This window comes from Scyliorhinus torazame, chromosome 2, assembly GCF_047496885.1.
Source record: "Scyliorhinus torazame isolate Kashiwa2021f chromosome 2, sScyTor2.1, whole genome shotgun sequence".
NCBI lineage: Eukaryota > Metazoa > Chordata > Chondrichthyes > Carcharhiniformes > Scyliorhinidae > Scyliorhinus > Scyliorhinus torazame.
In genome coordinates, this window is record NC_092708.1 from 165,024,108 (window position 1) to 165,041,889 (window position 17,782).

The window sequence follows — 17,782 nt, forward strand, 5'->3', positions numbered from 1 at the left end:
GCCCGACTCCGCTCAAGCGTTACCTTCCTCACTCGCGGGGTCTTGCCCGCCCAGACGAAGCCCGTGATCACTCTGTTGACCCGCTTAAAAAAGGACCGCGGAATAAAGATGGGGAGACACTGAAATACAAATAGGAATCTCGGGAGGACCGTCATCATCACCGTTTGCACCCTCCCAGCCAGAGACAACGTGGCCTAAGTATTTTGGTGTCTGGATCCTAAGTTGGGAGTGGTACGTCAGGACTCTGTAGACGTCCTGATGCACACATGTTCAAATTGTCCATGAAGTATAGACTTCAGATGGGCTGATTTCCTCCACAAAAGTCTCTGACACTAAACTCAACATCGGCATCTCCACATCATAACAGAGTCAGAGATTGGGCCAGATAGATGACAATTGCCTGGAAAAGGTATGCTGATTAATACCAGATCTGGCACACACATTATTTTTCTTTGTTCTTATGTTGACTACAGTACAGGAACAGGTCCTGCGGCCCTCCAAGCCTGTGCTTATCTCCCTCTGTGTACCCAAACAGGCACTGGAATGTGGCGACTAGGCGATTTTCACAGTAAATTCATTGCAGTGTTAATATAAGCCTACTTGTGACAATAAAGATTATTATTATGATGCCCTAACTAAAAAAAACAATCTTCTGCCCTTACTCGGTCCATATCCCTCTATTTACTCCCTATTCATGTATCCATCCTAGTGCCTCATAAATGTTGCTCATGTGCCTGCTTCCACTATATCCTCTTGCAACATACTTACCCTGGAAAAGGTATGCTGATTAATACCAAATCTGACACACACATTATCCAACATAAGAACAAAGAACAAAAAAAAATACAGTACAGGAACAGGTCCTGCGGCCCTCCAAGTTCCAGGTACCCATCACTCTCTGCGTGAACTCCTACCCATACATCTCCCTTAAACTTTCCCCCTCTCACCTTGAACCTGCGCCCCCTTCTAATTGAAACTTCCACCCTTGGAAAAAGACTCTAACTATCCACCCTGTCTATGCCTCTCATAATTTTGAAGACCTCTAACTGGTCTCCCTTCAGCCTCCGTTTTTCCAGTGAAAACAATTCTAGTTTATTCAACCTGTTCTCATAGCCAACACCCTCGAGACCAGGCAACATCCTGGTGAACCTTCTTTGCACTCTCTCCATAGCTTCCACATCCTTCTGATAATGTGGTGACCAGAACTGCACGCAATACTCCAAATGCGGCCGAACCAAGATTTTATATAGCTGCAACATGATTTCCAAACTCCTACACTCAATGCCCCAGCTGATGAAGACAAGCATGCCGTATGCCTTCTTAATCACCTTGGCCACCTGTGTTGCCACTTTTAGGGAACTGTGGCCCAGATTCCTCTGTATGTTAATGTTCCTAAAGGTTCTGCCATTTACAGTATAATTCATACCTAGATTTGATCTTCCAAAATGCATCACCTCGCATTTGTCTGGAGTAAACTCCTCTGCCATTTCTGTGTCCAAGTCTCTAATCTGTGTCCAATCTATTTATATCCTGTTGTGTCCTCTGACAATCCTCGGCACTATCAGCAACTCCACCAATCTTTGTGTCATCTGCAAACTTACTAATCAGACCACCCACAATTTCCTCCAGATCATTTATATGTACTACAATCATCAAAGGTCCCAGTACAAATCCCTGCGGAACTCCACTAGCTACACATCTCCATTCAGAAAACACCCTTCAACCTCTACTTTCTGTCTCTATAACCAAGCCAGTTCTGTATCCATCCAGCCAGCCCACCCCGAATCCCAAGTGATTTTAGTTTTTGTACCAGTCTGCCATGTGGGACCTTGTCAAACGCCTTATTAATGTACATAAACTACATACAGCCCTTCCCTCATCAGTTTTCTTTGTCATCTCTTCAAAAACTCAATCATGTTGGTGAGACATGAATATCCCATACAAAACCGTGCTGCCTGTCACTAACTGGTCCATTTTTAACCAAATGTGCATATATCCTGTCCCTCAGTATCTTTTACAAAAGTTTCCCCACCACTCTACTGAGCGCCATAATTCGACATTCCCCCCCTTCCCAAGCCCAATCGCCCCTGCAAGCTCACCCGACTAACCACTAACACTCAATCACCTGACTACCCTCCCTCCCGATAACCCTTCTTCTGACCACCTGACTAGTAACCAGACCCGATAACCCCCTCACTCAACTACTCCTGACACAACCACTCGACTACCATCCTCGCCTCCTCAACCTGACAACCTTTACTCTCTCGATTAGCTCTCAAACCAACTGGACTATCTCCACCACCCAACTGTCCCCATCCACTTGACTGCCTCCGAAACACCCAGCTACCATTTAGCCCTACCTGACTATGTCCTACCCGACTAAGCCCTACCCGATGATTCCCTGGACCTGATCTGAATACCACCCGACTAACCCCTGACCTGATTACCCCCGCCGAACTGACTTGACTATTCTCAGACTTCCCTCTCAGTACCCGACTACTCCTTGACCCAACCCACTTGACCTCCATACAACTACCTGACTACCATCCCAACCCGACTACCCCAAACTAAACTTGACAACCCAACTAACCCCAGATGGTGCTGGAGCGTGGCGACTCTCTGAGAACTCTCCCCCACAAATCCTCTTCCTGCATCTATTATAACCGCAGCAACCTTTTAATGTTTTTTTGTGCATGGACTGCACCCAGAACAATACTTTTCACTGTACCTTGGTGTACGTGACAATAAATCGAAATCTTATCTTGATAGTATGTGCAGACAAAAGCATTGCTCTTCTCTGCATTCTACTTGCTGCAGGTGACGGGATTCCTTTGTGTGGTTCAAAAATTGTCGTTAATGGACAATTCTCCGTCAACTGCGTAAATGTTCTTCCGTACATGAATTGGTGAAATTTCTTTACTCCAAAGATAATCTTTAAGGCTTCCCTTTCAATTTGTGTGTATTACTTTCAGCATTGCTCAATGTTGGAGACATAGTGGCCGGGATTCTCTCCCAACTGGTGGGCGGGCCGTACCGGCGCCAAAGAGTGGCGTGAACCACTCCGGCATCGGGCCGCCCGGAAGTTGCGAAATCTTTCACACTTCTGGGGGCTAGGCCGGCGCTGGAGTGGTTGGCGCCATGCCAACCAGTGGTGAAGGGCCTCCGCTGACCGGCGCGAATTGGCGCATGCGCGGGAGCGCCAGCGTGTTCTGGTGCATGCACAGAACCGCTGGCGTGATCCCTGCGCATGCGCAGCGGGTTTATTCTCCGCGCCGGCCGTGGCGGAGCTTTACAGAGGCCGGCGCAGAGTGAAAGAGTGCCCCCCACGGCACAGGCCCGCCCGCAGATCGGTGGGCCCTGATTGCGGGCCAGGCCACCGTGGGGTCCCCCTCCAGGGCCGGATCCCCACGCGCCCCCCCCCCCCTGAGAACCCCGCTATCCGCCCTCAGTGCCAGGTCCCGCCGGCATGGACCTTGTGTATTTCACGCCGGCGGGACCGGGTGAAAACGGGCGGCCGCTCCGCCCATTGGAGCCTGGAGAATCGCCGGAGGGGCCACTGCCAACAGCCCCTGACCGGCGCGATGTGATCCCACCCCCCACCCCCCCGCCAAAAAAACAGCGCTGGAGAATTCGGCAGCCAGCGGCGGGGCGGGATTCACCGGGGGTCGGAGAAACCCGCCCAAAGTCTCTCTTCACCCGATGGCATGATGTGGGCTATCACTGCTCCAGCACCATAAGATGTGTTACATGCTGACTGTTGGGATAAGGTAGGATCAAAATATGTAACGATTTCACTTTGAACAGCGCTTCTTTGGCTAGCACAAAAGCATTTGTACATTGATCCAACCACATTACCTTCTTGTTGGCACAAGTTATACAATGGTTTTAAAATGTTGCCAAATTTGGAACAAATCTTCAATAGTAGTTCAACAATCCTAGGAAGGTTCACAACTGGTTAACTTTGTGATAGCTTTAACCTTCAATGAAGATTTGTGAAGACCTGTGGCATTGATTACATGCCCCAAATGTTCAAAGAAAGATTGGAAGAACTTTCAATTGTCGTTGCGGACTCTTAGCCCATAGTCTTCCAATCTTTGAAGAGTGGCATCCAAATTCCAAAGATGTTCCTCTTCGTCTTTTCCAGTGACTAGGATGTCATCCAGATAGCACTGGACTCTGCCTAGTCCAGTAGGATCTGATCCATTGCTTTTTGAAACCAAGCTAGAGCTGATGTGATACCAATCGATCGTCTTCGGTACCAAAACAAACTTCTATGTCACAATTGTCAGAACTTCCTGTGACTTCTGGTCTACATTCATCTGTAAGTATGTCTGACTCAGATCAGTTTTGCTGAAATGTTGGCTTTCTGCCAATCGCACAAACCGGTCATCAATATGTGGTAGTAAGTATTGTTCCGCACACACAACTGGGTTGAGGGTGACTTTGAAGTCTACGCAAATCCAAAGAAACCATCCTTTTTGATGACTGGTACTATTGCTGTAGCCCATTCACTAATACTGACAGGTCTTCAACAGTAGTTCAAAATCAGCCTCCACTTTCAGCCTGGTAGCATAGGATACCGATCATTCCTTCAAGCATTTTGCTTGGATTCCTTCTTTGATCTAAAATTTAACTGTGGTGCCTTTCATACCCCCCAGTTCTCCATCAAACACAACAGTGTGCTTCTTTAGAGTTTTTGTAAGGCCTGATTCTTCATTAGTCATCAAGTTGACTTTGGCCCAGTTCAGTCGAATCTTTTCGAACCATCATAGAATTTACAGTGCAGAAGGAGGCCTTTCGGCCCATCGAGTCTGCACCGGCTCTTAGAAAGAGCACCCCACCCAAGGTCAACACCTCCACCCTATCCCCATAACCCAGTAACCCCACCCAACACTCCGGGCAATTTTGGCCACTAAGGGCAATTTATCATGGCCAATCCACCTAACCTGCACATCTTTGGACTGCTGGACTGGTTGAACCATGTTCGACCTATCAATGCTGGATAATTGCCCTTTATTACATGTAAACACAAATTGCCTGTTAAGTTGCACAGCTACGTCATAGTGGCCCTTCAATGGAACCACTTCACCAGTGTACGTCTTTAACACTATTTTTGAAGGTTTCAATGGAATGTGTCTAGTCTCTGGCATCAGCGAGACTGCTGCCCCAGTGGAGTTACCCAGTAATGGATAGCACATTCATAGAATCCATAGAATCCCTACAGTGCAGAAGGAGGCCATTGGCCGATTGAGTCTCCACCAGACCTCCGAAAGAGCACTTACCTAGGCCCACTCCTCCACCCTATTTCTTTGTATTGATCATGGCCAATCCACCTAACCTGCACATATTTGGACTGTGGAAGGAAAACAGAGCATCCAGAGGAAACCTAAGCCGACAAGGGGAGAACATGCAAACTCCACACAGACAGTTACCCAGGTTCTCTGGCAATGTTTAGGCAGCAGTGCTAACCCCTATGCCACCAATTTGTCTTCAGACTGAGATTCATCTTGTTTCTCTCGACCCTTTTGCACAACATGAACACTTCTTCTTTTGTTCTGTTTACATGTTGTTTTGAGTTGGTCTTATTATTATTTTTGTTCCTAGCTTGCTTTTTCTTTCAGCAGGCATGCTGCATATTACTTTCTATCCATAGCATCTGCATTTAATATCCTTGCATTGTCATTCCACAGCTGAATGCCATGGCTTCACGCATTGGTGACATGTACATGTTTCAATATTCTTAGGTGTTGATTCAGCTGACATTTTGTGTATCCGAGTATTCAAACTCAGTTGCTGCGCTTCTTTCGCAACCAGCTCCATTGAACAAGAATTTCCATGGCTTTTTTCAGAATAATGTTACTCTCGGTTAGCAACCGTTTCTGTATTGCCTCACTTCACAGACCACAGACCAATCTTTCCCGAATTGTATCATTCAGTACATCACCGAACTCACAGTACTCTGCAAGTCTTTTTAATACAGCCAGAAATTGCACAATTGATTCCCTCTCTTCTAGATGTCTTTTGTGCAGTGTGATGAGCTCTGCAATCACCAAAGGCTTCGGCGAATAGTGTGCTTGCATGATCTTTGCAACTTGGTCATATGTTTTGGTGCCCCGCTTCTCCAGTTTCTCGAAACTTCAGAGGAGATTGAATGTTTTTACCCCCATCATGCCCAGGAATTTGGGAACCCCATTATCCTCTGCTATTTTGTTTGCGTGTGCAAAATAGTCAAAACGTTCAGTATAGGAATTCCATTGCTCCATATTTTTGTTGAAGGGGCCCACAGTGCCGAAAACTCGTGTTATTTTCTTCCTAATGGAGGTTTCCCGTATGCACAATTTGCAATGTGTTTTCAGCAGATACCTTGCTTATCCCGTTTAAATAAGGCAACAACTCAAGATTCAGCCTCTCTTTTTTAACACCCAGCTCTATAATTGCCCCACAAAGGATCACTAATCATGCCCACCTCACCCGCTATGTCCGGAGTACATAGAAGAGATTTTCTTCTTAGTCTTTCCCGATTTTCATAAAATGTTTTCTCCCAGGTGGCTAGCAAGCGCCGTCCCAAGTTCTCGTCGCCAATATTTGTGTTGTGGAGAGCTGACACTTGGAAGCACGGAGGGTCAAAAATAACAGAGCTGTATTTATAAGGTGTGTTCACTACAGGCTGCTTCTTCACTCTGGCAGTTACCCACGCTAGCAACTGGTGACATCATTTCCAGTGACGACGTGCATATGTCAATACACAGTGCTTACTGCAGCTGTTAAGACTCAATATAAATACATAACAATTCTCTTTTGCTCTACTTTGCAGTTTCTTTTTTATTTTACACAGCTGTGGCTCAGTGGGCAGCATTCTTGCTTCTGAATTAGAATATCATGAAGTAACTCCAATAATCAAGGCTGATGTTACAGGTGCTGTGTTTTGTTGAGACATTAAGCTAATGTTCCATTTTCCCTGTCGGGTGATGTAAACAATCCAATGAGACTATTTTAAAGGAAAACAGCAGAGCTCTCCCTGGTGTCTTGACCGATAATTATCCCTCAAACACAATGAATAAAAACAGATTATTTTGTCATTATCACCTTTCTGTTTTTTGGACCTTGCTGTGGGGAAATTGTGGCATTTCCTTCATTACAATAATGATTACACTGCATTAGTTGTCAAGCCATTTGGGAAGTCCCAAGGTCATGTTATTTGCTTCAGATGTTTAGCACCTCTTTCCTTTTAACAACTTGTGACAAATCTTTAGGAGAGGAAAACCTACACCTAAAACAACAACTGTTCTGGGAGTATAAACCCTTCTTATTTCCTAGAATTGCTGGTAGTTGCGTGAATGATATATATGTCATATGAACATCTTGCAAAGGAACTAATTTTTTTGGTGGGGGAATTACCTCTCGAGCTGGTGAAGTGTAAGTGGGCAAATTCAGAAAATGGGCCATTGGTTATCTCTTCATTGGAGCAGTGCTTGTGATAACCCTTGGAGGTAGCTGAAAGACACCAGCGGTGTGAAAATTAAAGGCAATGGTAACCTTCACCGCCTAAAGGCAGCATGGTGGCGCACTGCTGCTTCACCGCGCTGAGGACCTGGGTTCGATCCCAGCCCTGCATCACTATCTGTGTGAAGTTTGCACATTCGCCCCATGTCTGCGTGGGTCTCACCCCCGCAACCCAAAGATGTGCAGGGTAGGTGGATTGGCCACACTAAATTGCCCCTTAATTGAAAAAAAAAGAATTGGGTAATCTAAATTTAAAAAACAACCTTTACCATCTTGCTGAGCAGAACCTTTATTATGTGTTGTTCTGCCATTATGCCTTGCCAGCAGATGCTATTGGGTTGAATCAAGTTATTAGCTCCTTGGACAACCAATTACAAATATTCCCCTTTCCTGTTAAGAAATATAATTTGTGTTGCAAACTTGCTCTGAAATCTGTCTCTCTGAGTTTTGGTCCTAACCTAAAACATTTGCCTGCCCCACTTACTTCCTTGAGGTGAGTGAGTTCAATCATAAATAGGATACAGACTACTAAAACTTGATGGTAGTGATTATGGGTGAATATCAGGCAATTAATACACAATGAAAACGACACGATATTGGTGACCAGTGTGGGCCACTGTTGAGAATTCTGCAGTGAGTTCTGCAGAACCCATTACTTTAGCTCTCAATTTGAAAATCAAGAATTACCGGAGGTCCTTTCTGCAGTTAACTATTCAATGGTCGTGGTACTTCACGGATACTTTACGCCAATGGTGGCATGTGACTTTGTATGGCACTTGGCATGACAATTACCCCCATGGTATTGAATTAGTTTTTTAAAAATTAAAATTTAATTTATAGCATTTCTGATAGCTTGACAATGTTTCATTTCGCTCTGATGTAGACAGCTTTGTTTCAATATTCAAGCAGTTTTTTCACTGAATTCAGCCGAAATTTTCTGAATCACATTTAGGCAAAAAAAAATTGAGATGAGTTCTAACAACCTGGAATCTTCCAGACTGAGCTCGCGCGCCCTGGTCCACCCTCCCACAGTACCCCCAGCCCCTGACAGAGTCCCCCCTGCCCACGGATCGGCCCTCCCCCAACTGTGGCGGCGCTGGACTGAGTCCACAGCTGCCACGCCGAGTTCCCGATAGATGAGACCACATGCAAGCGCCGCCGTCAGGAACTCAGTCGGTCGGGGGTGGAGCATCGAGTGGTGGGCCTCAGGCAACGTTGGTTGTAAACTGGATTCTCCGGCTGATCGCCTTAATTCCACAGCCGCCTCCACTCTCTCCGTCACTCCTTCATGACCGTTAGAAATTTCTGGAGCGGACATTCCTCCAGCTCTTTGAATGTTCTGGATGCCAGTTCTTCAGATATATTTTGCAGACTCGAATCCCATTCCTGCCTGGCTCTGGTGATCAAGTTCATGGTGAGATGCAGCTGGTTCATTATACATTCCATATTCTGGAGAACGGTCACATCCTCAAGAACAAAGAACAAAGAAATGTACAGCACAGGAACAGGCCCTTCGGCCCTCCAAGCCCGTGCCGACCATGCTGCCCGACTAAACTACAATCTTCTACACTTCCTGGGTCCGTATCCCTTGATTCCCATCCTATTCATGTATTTGTCAAGATGCCCCTTAAATGTCCCTATCGTCCCTGCTTCCACCACCTCCTCCGGTAGCGAGTTCCAGGCACCCACTACCCTCTGCGTAAAAAACTTGCCTCGTACATCTACTCTAAACCTTGCCCCTCTCACCTTAAACCTATGCCCCCTAGTAATTGACCCCTCTACCCTGGGGAAAAGCCTCTGACTATCCACTCTGTCTATGCCCCTCATAATTTTGTAGACCTCTATCAGGTCTCCCCTCAACCTCCTTCGTTCCAGTGAGAACAAACCGAGTTTATTCAACCGCTCCTCATAGCTAATGCCCTCCATACCAGGCAACATTCTGGTAAATCTCTTCTGCACCCTCTCTAAAGCCTCCACATCCTTCTGGTAGTGTGGCGACCAGAATTGAACACTATACTCCAAGTGTGGCCTAACTAAGGTTCTATACAGCTGCAACATGACTTGCCAATTCTTATACTCAATGCCCCGGCCAATGAAGGCAAGCATGCCGTATGCCTTCTTGACTACCTTCTCCACCTGTGTTGCCCCTTTCAATGACCTGTGGACCTGTACTCCTAGATCTCTTTGACTTTCAATACTCTTGAGGCTTCTACCATTCACTGTATATTCCCTACCTGCATTAGACCTTCCAAAATGCATTACCTCACATTTGTCCGGATTAAACTCCATCTGCCATCTCTCCGCCCAAGTCTCCAAACAATCTAAATCCTGCTGTATCCTCTGACAGTCCTCATCGCTATCCGCAATTCCACCAACCTTTGTGTCGTCTGCAAACTTACTAATCAGACCAGTTACATTTTCCTCCAAATCATTTATATATACTACAAAGAGCAAAGGACCCAGCACTGATCCCTATGGAACACCACTGGTCACAGCCCTCCAATTAGAAAAGCATCCTTCCATTGCTACTCTCTGCCTTCTGTGACCTAGCCAGTTCTGTATCCAGCTTGCCAGCTCACCCCTGATCCTGTGTGACTTCACCTTTTGTACTAGTCTACCATGAGGAACCTTGTCAAAGGCCTTACTGAAGTCCATATAGACAACATCCACAGCCCTACCTGCATCAATCATCTTAGTGACCTCCTCGAAAAATTCTATCAAGTTAGTGAGACATGACCTCCCCTTCACAAAACCATGCTGCCTCTCACTAATACGTCCATTTGCTTCCAAATGGGAGTAGATCCTGTCTCGAAGAATTCTCTCCAGTAATTTCCCTACCACTGAAGTAAGGCTCACCGGCCTGTAGTTCCCTGGATTATCCTTGCTACCCTTCTTAAACAGAGGAACAACATTGGCTATTCTCCAGTCCTCCGGGACATCCCCTGAAGACAGTGAGGATCCAAAGATTTCTGTCAAGGCCTCAGCAATTTCCTCTCCAGCCTCCTTCAGTATTCTGGGGTAGATCCCATCAGGCCCTGGGGACTTATCTACCTTAATATTTTTTAACAACACCTCGTCTTTTTGGATCTCAATGTGACCCAGGCTATCTACACCCCCTTCTCCAGACTCAACATCTACCAATTTCTTCTCTTTGGTGAATACTGATGCAAAGTATTCATTTCGTACCTCGTCCATTTCCTCTGGCTCCACACACAGATTCCCTTGCCTATCCTTCAGTGGGCCAACCCTTTCCCTGTCTACCCTCTTGCTTTTTATGTACGTGTAAAAAGCCTTGGGATTTTCCTTAACCCTATTTGCCAATGACTTTTTGTGACCCCTTCTAGCCCTCCTGACTCCTTGCTTACGTTCCTTCCTACTTTCCTTATATTCCACGCAGGCTTCGTCTGTTCCCAGCCTTTTAGCCCTGACAAATGCCTCCATTTTCTTTTTGACGAGGCCTACAATATCTCTCGTTATCCAAGGTTCCCGAAAATTGCCGTATTTATCCTTCTTCCTCACAGGAACATGCCGGTCCTGAATTCCTTTCAACTGACACTTGAAAGCCTCCCACATGTCAGATGTTGATTTGCCCTCAAACATCCGCCCCCAATCTATGTTCTTCAGTTCCTGCCAAATATTGTTATAATTAGCCTTCCCCCAATTTAGCACATTCATCCTAGGACCACTCTTATCCTTGTCCACCAGTACTTTAAAACTTACTGAATTGTGGTCACTGTTACCGAAATGCTCCCCTACTGAAACATCTACCACCTGGCCGGGCTCATTCCCCAATACCAGGTCCAGTACCGCCCCTTCCCTAGTTGGACTGTCTACATATTGTTTTAAGAAGCCCTCCTGGATGCTCCTTACAAACTCCGCCCCGTCTAAGCCCCTGGCACTAAGTGAGTCCCAGTCAATATTGGGGAAGTTGAAGTCTCCCATCACCACAACCCTGTTGTTTTTACTCTTTTCCAAAATCTGTCTACCTATCTGCTCCTCTATCTCCCGCTGACTGTTGGGAGGCCTGTAGTAAACCCCCAACATTGTGACTGCACCCTTCTTATTCCTGATCTCTACCCATATAGCCTCACTGCCCTCTGAGGTGTCCTCCCGCAGTACAGCTGTGATATTCTTCCGAACCAGTAGCGCAACTCCGCCTCCCCTTTTACATCCCCCTCTATCCTGCCTGAAACATCTAAATCCTGGAACGTTTAGCTGCCAATCCTGCCCTTCCCTCAACCAGGTCTCTGTAATGGCAACAACATCATAGTTCCAAGTACTAATCCAAGCTCTAAGTTCATCTGCCTTACCCGTAATACTTCTTGCATTAAAACATATGCACTTCAGGCCACCAGACCCGCTGTGTTCAGCAACTTCTCCCTGTCTGCTCTGCCTCAGAGCCCCACTGTCCCTATTCCCTAGTTCTCCCTCAATGCTCTCACCTTCTGACCTATTGCTCCCGCGCCCACCCCCCTGCCATACTAGTTTAAACCCTCCCGTGTGACACTAGCAAACCTCGTGGCCAGGATATTTATGCCTCTCCGGTTTAAATGCAACCCGTCCTTATATAGGTCACACCTGCCCCGGAAGAGCTCCCAGTGGTCCAGATAAGAGCTCCCAGTGGTCCAGACCCTCATCCCATTAGCACCGATAATCTGGCTTTGTCTTGATCACAACTATTTGAGAGTTCATCATGACTGGTTCCAGGGTCTCCCCTTTCACTGCTACTTTCCCCAAATCAGCAGCTGTATTTTCTTTTTGCTGATTGACGTCCAGCAGTTGGTCCCAAGCCTTGGAATCAGCATTTAATCTCACAATATTGCCCTTCAATTGCTTCATCATCATCTTGGTTTCAGGAGTGGGTAGAAAGTCGTCCGGTTTCTCTGTGCATTTCTTCAGAGTCACGTCTATTTTCATTGGGTGGGATTCTCTAAAAATGGGGCTGGGATTCTCTAAAAATGGGGCTATGTCCCCACACCGGCGGGCTAACCAGCGCCGACCGCTCCGGGGTCAACGAAAGTGAGGAATTCTCACCTTTCTAGGGGGCTAGGTTGCTGCCGGAGTCATCCCCGCAGCTCCAGCCAGCGGGGAACAGCCCGCGTGACATAGCACATGTGCAGAACAGCGGGTGTATTTCCACGCATGCACGGGGGCTCCCTTCTCCCTGGGGTCGGATCCCCCTGACCCCCCCCCCCCCCCAGTACGGCCCCCACACATTTAGCTGCCAGGTTCTGCCGTGTGTGAGGTGAGTAATCCACGCCGGCGGGACTCGGCCAAATGCGTTGGCCACTCGGCCCATCGGGGCCCGGAGAAACACTGGGGGGCAGCGATCCCACCTCCGCCCAAAAAACGGTGCCGGAGAATAGGGAGGCCGGCCATTGTCTCTACAACGCGCTTGACGTCATTGGAAATACCAGAGACATGTGCTTAAAAGGCATCCAGACTGAAGTCCTCCTGTGTCTCCAGGATGCGTTGCAGCTTCTGCAGAGTATACTCCAAACAGACCTGAAAGAGCAGTGCCAGTCTTTCGTCCTCCGGCAAATCCTTCCTGATACCCTCGCAGATCTCTTTTGAGTGTTGGTGGATTGGTGGGAGGGATTTCCACCCTTTACCGCCCTTCAAGCTGGACCGTCGCGACGATTGCGACCTCAGCCTTTTCTTGGCCCGCTTGTTGGGAGAAGGTGCGTTACTGACCTCGGGCTCTTTGGAGAGGCTGGCAGGGGACATCTTGGTGTGGCAAGTTGGATTTGCATAGTCGTGTTTTTGAGGGGTCAGACTAGCGTAGATGAGGAACTCTGACTTGGCAATGATGTACTTTGATTGGAACTCCGGAGTCGTTTCCTCACGGATCCATCCTCCTCTATTTTCTGCCGCCACCCCGCTCAAAGGCGCGCGAGGGAATCATGGGCGATTAGGGCAGCACAGTAGCACAGCTCCAGGGTCCCAGGTTCAATTCCCGGCTTGGGTCACTGTCTGTGCGGAGTCTGCACATTCCCCCTGTGTCTGCTTGGGTTTCCTCCGGGTGTTTCGGTTTCCTCCCACATTACAAAGATGTGCAGGGTTAGGTAGATTGGCCATGCTAAATTGCCCTTAGGTTAGGTGGGGTTACTGGGTTATGGGGATAGTGTGGAGGTGTGGGCTTAAGTGGGGTGCTCTTTCCAAGAGCTGGTGCAGACTTGATGGACCAAATGGCCTCCTTCTGCACTAAGTTCTATGATCTATGAAATCTCCGAATGCGATTTCGGCGACCAGAGAATCACACCCAGGGGTTGGGAGCAGCGCTGGGGGGCAAGAGGGGAGGCGGGAACAGGTTGGAGAGGCAGGAATTTTTGAGGCAGGAACAGGGTTGCAGGGGAGAGGTGGGAACAAGGAGGGGGAGAGGAGGGAACAGGGTTGGGGGGGAGAGGTAGGAATACAGCTGGGGGAGGGGTGGGAACAGGGTTGTGGAGAGGTGGGAACTGAGTTGGACGGGGAGAGGTGGAAATTGGGTTGGGGGAAAGGAGCGGGAACAGGATTGGGGGAGGGGTGTGTACAGGGTTGAGGGAAAAGGTGGGAAAAGGTTAGGGAGAGAGAGCAAACATGATTTAGGGGAGAGGCTGGAACAGGATTTTTGGGGAGGGGCGAGAACAGGGTTGGGTGGGGAGAGGTGGGAACTGGATTGAGGGGGAGGAGCGGGAACAGAATTGGGGGATAGGAGTGGGAAGAGGATTGGGGGAGAGGAGAGAACTGGGATGGGGAGAAGGGGGGACAGGGTTTGGAGGGGCTGGAACAGGATTGGGGCAGGGGTGGGAATAGGTTTGTGGGAGCGGTGGGAACATGGTAACTGGGGGAGAGACAGGAACAAGATTGTGGGTTGGGGCAGAAGAGACTTGGGGCTGGATTCTCCGATTCTGGGGCTATGTCCCCACGCTGACGTGGGAACGGTGGCGTTTTATGCCACAAAAATGGCATAAAACGGCCACCGATTCCCCGTTTTGCTGGAGGCTAGCATGCCGGCAGCGTAGAGCACCTGGATCTAGCTGCCGATATGCCCCGGAGAATTGCCGGGTCCGTGGCCGCGCATGCGCTTGGTGGCGACCTGCAGCAACCGCGCCGTGCTACATGGCAGGGGCCGCTCGCGGATCTGGCCCGTGAAATAGTGCCCCCCCTTTGGCCGGCCCGCACGCCCCGGACCACCCACCCACAGTGCCCCCAGCCCCTAATAAAGTCCCCTCCCACCTGCGGATCGGCCCTCCCCTGACTGTGTTGGTGCTGGACTGGGTCCGCAGCCACCACGCTGAGTTCCCGACCTGTGAGACCACAGGCGACCTACGCTGTCGGGAACTCGGCCGATTGGGGATGGAGCATCCGGCGGCAGGCCAAAGGCAATGTCCTGAGGCTGTCGATACCTGGCGCGGCGTACTCCTAGGGTACGCCACTTTGGAAGGGGCGGAGCATCGCGAAAGCGGTGCCGTCCCCAATTTGGTCGGGAACTCTGATTCTCTGGCCGATCGCCGAACGCGATTTCGGCGACCGGAGACTCCAACCCTTGATTTTCAACAACCGCACATCTTCAAAACCATCTCCAGGATCAGGAAAAATCTGCAGTTTCACTGCAATTGGCGTTGAATAAAATTCAGAAGCTAGTAGTGGTTTATCAGATTATCAACTAATATTTTTAGTGTTACGAGGCAGTCTGCTAATGCTCCAATTTAACTGCCATTTGATTCTGGCCAGTGGAGTTCTGTAATCTGAAAGCTGACCTCCACCTATCCGTGCAGAGTGAAGTGGAGAAGGCCAGATAACTTTGGACTGTTGTTTCTGCATTGTTGTAAGCTGACATTGGTCTCAAGCCAACTCTGTAGCCTAAAATTATAGTGATAAATATTACTTGAAACAGAAGTATAAGAACAGTGTGCACCATTGAACTATCTGAGGCTAAAACACTTTAATGTAATTGACAGGTAATTTGATAAAAGAAGAAAACCTAATGAATGAATTGTGGGCTGCAGCACATTGAGTAACTGCAGCAGACTGATATTACATTGGAAAAATCTGTCCTTTCTTTGAAAATTAGGCATGAGTTGGCATGGAGAGTGAGGGCCAAGGGGAATGGCTGAGGCACGAATAAACCTTTTGAATTTATCATTCAAAAGTTTCCTGAATCCAGATAATGGGTCACGACTCCTCTGAGGAGCAGTAAGCCACGAGTCACAGGAGAGATGGCCCAACTGCGCTACAATTATGCAGGGTCAGGAGATGCATAGCCCCCACAATGGAAGCAGCTAAGTAATGAGATCAGGGTGTGGCCTTGCTAGCATTACTATCATCCAACAATGGCAAAAATTACCGGTGCCGGGGATAGGGGTGGGAATTCTGGAAACAGGCCCCACCTGCTATTTTTAAATGGCTCTGTGAAAATCCAAAACATTTTATTTTCCCAGCCAGCCATTTACCCTTTAGACTGACTGGATCCAAACCTCCTGCCAGTCCAAGACACTATAACACTAATTGTGGGCAAGGAAGTATCTGTGACCAAACTCCCCAAGTTGCATTGCATTTCTAATTTTCCTTTCACTCTTGGCCTTCAAAATATTTTAACAAATTATAACATGTTTCCACTTTATTATGACATAGCAGAGTATTGCTAAGCCAAAATAATGTGTTAGTGAAAGATACTGGGTGGCATTCTCCGTTGGCTGACGCCGAAATTGCGAAATGCGATTGGGCGGAGAATAGGTCCGGATGCCAAAATCTTGGCAGGTGCGATTTGACGGCAAATTGCAATTCTCCGTCACCTCGACCGAGGCATCAATGCGGTCCGGAACGCATGAACTGTAACTGCTGTTTGCCTATCAATGGCGGGCCTGACCCGGGATTCTCCAGGGCGGCCGTGATTCTCCGCCTCCGATTGGCTGATGGCACGGTTTACTTGTGCTTTTAAAAGTCGGGAAACCAGCATCGTGGCTGATGAGGATGAGAGAGGAGGTGGGACATATAGAGGCTAGACAGTGGGCTGCCGAGCCAGACACTAGCTGGGCTAGCTGCGGTGGGCGAGGGGGCCCAGACAGGGCCTGGGGAGGGTTGGGGAACGGGCCATGTTGTCCCGGTGATCCCCATGTAACTGAGGCGGTGTCCAGGCATGGACCACGGCCTGCAAGGCAACCGTCTTGTTGCACATTGCACTATACTTGGCCCCTGGTTCTGACACTGGCCGTATGGGTGCCCCGACCTCTCTCCCCCCCCCCCCCCCCCCCCTCCCCTCCCACCACCACCAACCGGCCGCCACCTGGTGGCCCACCAAGGACAACGCCCACTGTAGCCCCTACGGGGGTATTGGGCGGGGATCGTGGAGTGAATTGTGACAGGTGCCAGGGCCAGAGGCTTCCCGATGCTGGCTACCGATATACCCAGGGGTGCGGAGATGGGGAGGGGTGGGGGACAAGGGGGACATGTGGGGACGGAGCCCGCAGTGCCAACCGAGGCCACCATATAGCCCGGTGGACCTGGTTGGACATGAATGTTCGCACCATGCTAACATGTTGGCCTTTCACCCCCTGCAGACAATGGATATTGGAATTCAACCAGCAACGGTGGCCTTCCTGCTCGTCGCCGTAGCCCTTGGCGAAGCCCTGTGGTTGTACGAGCGGGCGCTGCTCAAAGAGGAGGAAGAGGCTGAAGCAGTGGAGCGAGCCACAGAGGAACAGGAGGCAGCCACCCTGGATGGAGAACCAGCGCCCAACAGGCCGAGGAGGAGGAGATGCCGGGGAGGCGCCACATGAGGCCTCATGTGCACCGACATCGCTTGTCATTCGAGGACCAAGCATGCCATCGAAGACACCGGTTGAGCAAGGGGACAGTTTTAAAAATAATCTTGTCACAAGTAGGCTTACATTGACATTATTAGGAACTCTGTGACTGGTGCTACCACAATACTAAAGTTTGGTACGACCTTATGGTAGAATGCGCTCATGCTTAAACATTTTTAAATCTCTTTTCTGGGGTGGGTTCTGGGAAGTCCCAAATGGCCTGTATTTTTGCATCTCGTGGGGCCATTTGACCATGTCCCACTATTTATCCCAGATATGAAACTTGGGCCTTAGCAAATTCGCTTTTTGCTAGATTCATCATAAGATTGCCTTGTTAAAGCGGTCAAACATTTCCTTCAGGTGGTGTAAATCACCAGGACTTGGGGATCTTGTGAGCGCTGAATGAGCACCTCAGCTTCTCGACGGTAGTCCTTGATATAGTCAAGGTCATTTTAGAAACGCCGAGCCATTTCAAGTGGGCGTTCACAATG

The 17,782-nt window shown here is 48.8% G+C and overlaps 1 protein-coding gene and 1 pseudogene across 1 annotated transcript in view; one reads left to right on the plus strand and one right to left on the minus strand.

Annotated features, from left to right (window-relative positions):
- kcnh3 (potassium voltage-gated channel, subfamily H (eag-related), member 3) overlaps positions 1-17,782 on the plus strand; it is a 1,447,071-nt gene that overhangs the window by 9,234 nt on the left and 1,420,055 nt on the right. The window lies entirely within an intron of this gene.
- Positions 8,782-17,782, minus strand: part of LOC140385539 (kinetochore-associated protein DSN1 homolog) — a 148,258-nt pseudogene continuing 139,257 nt past the window's right edge.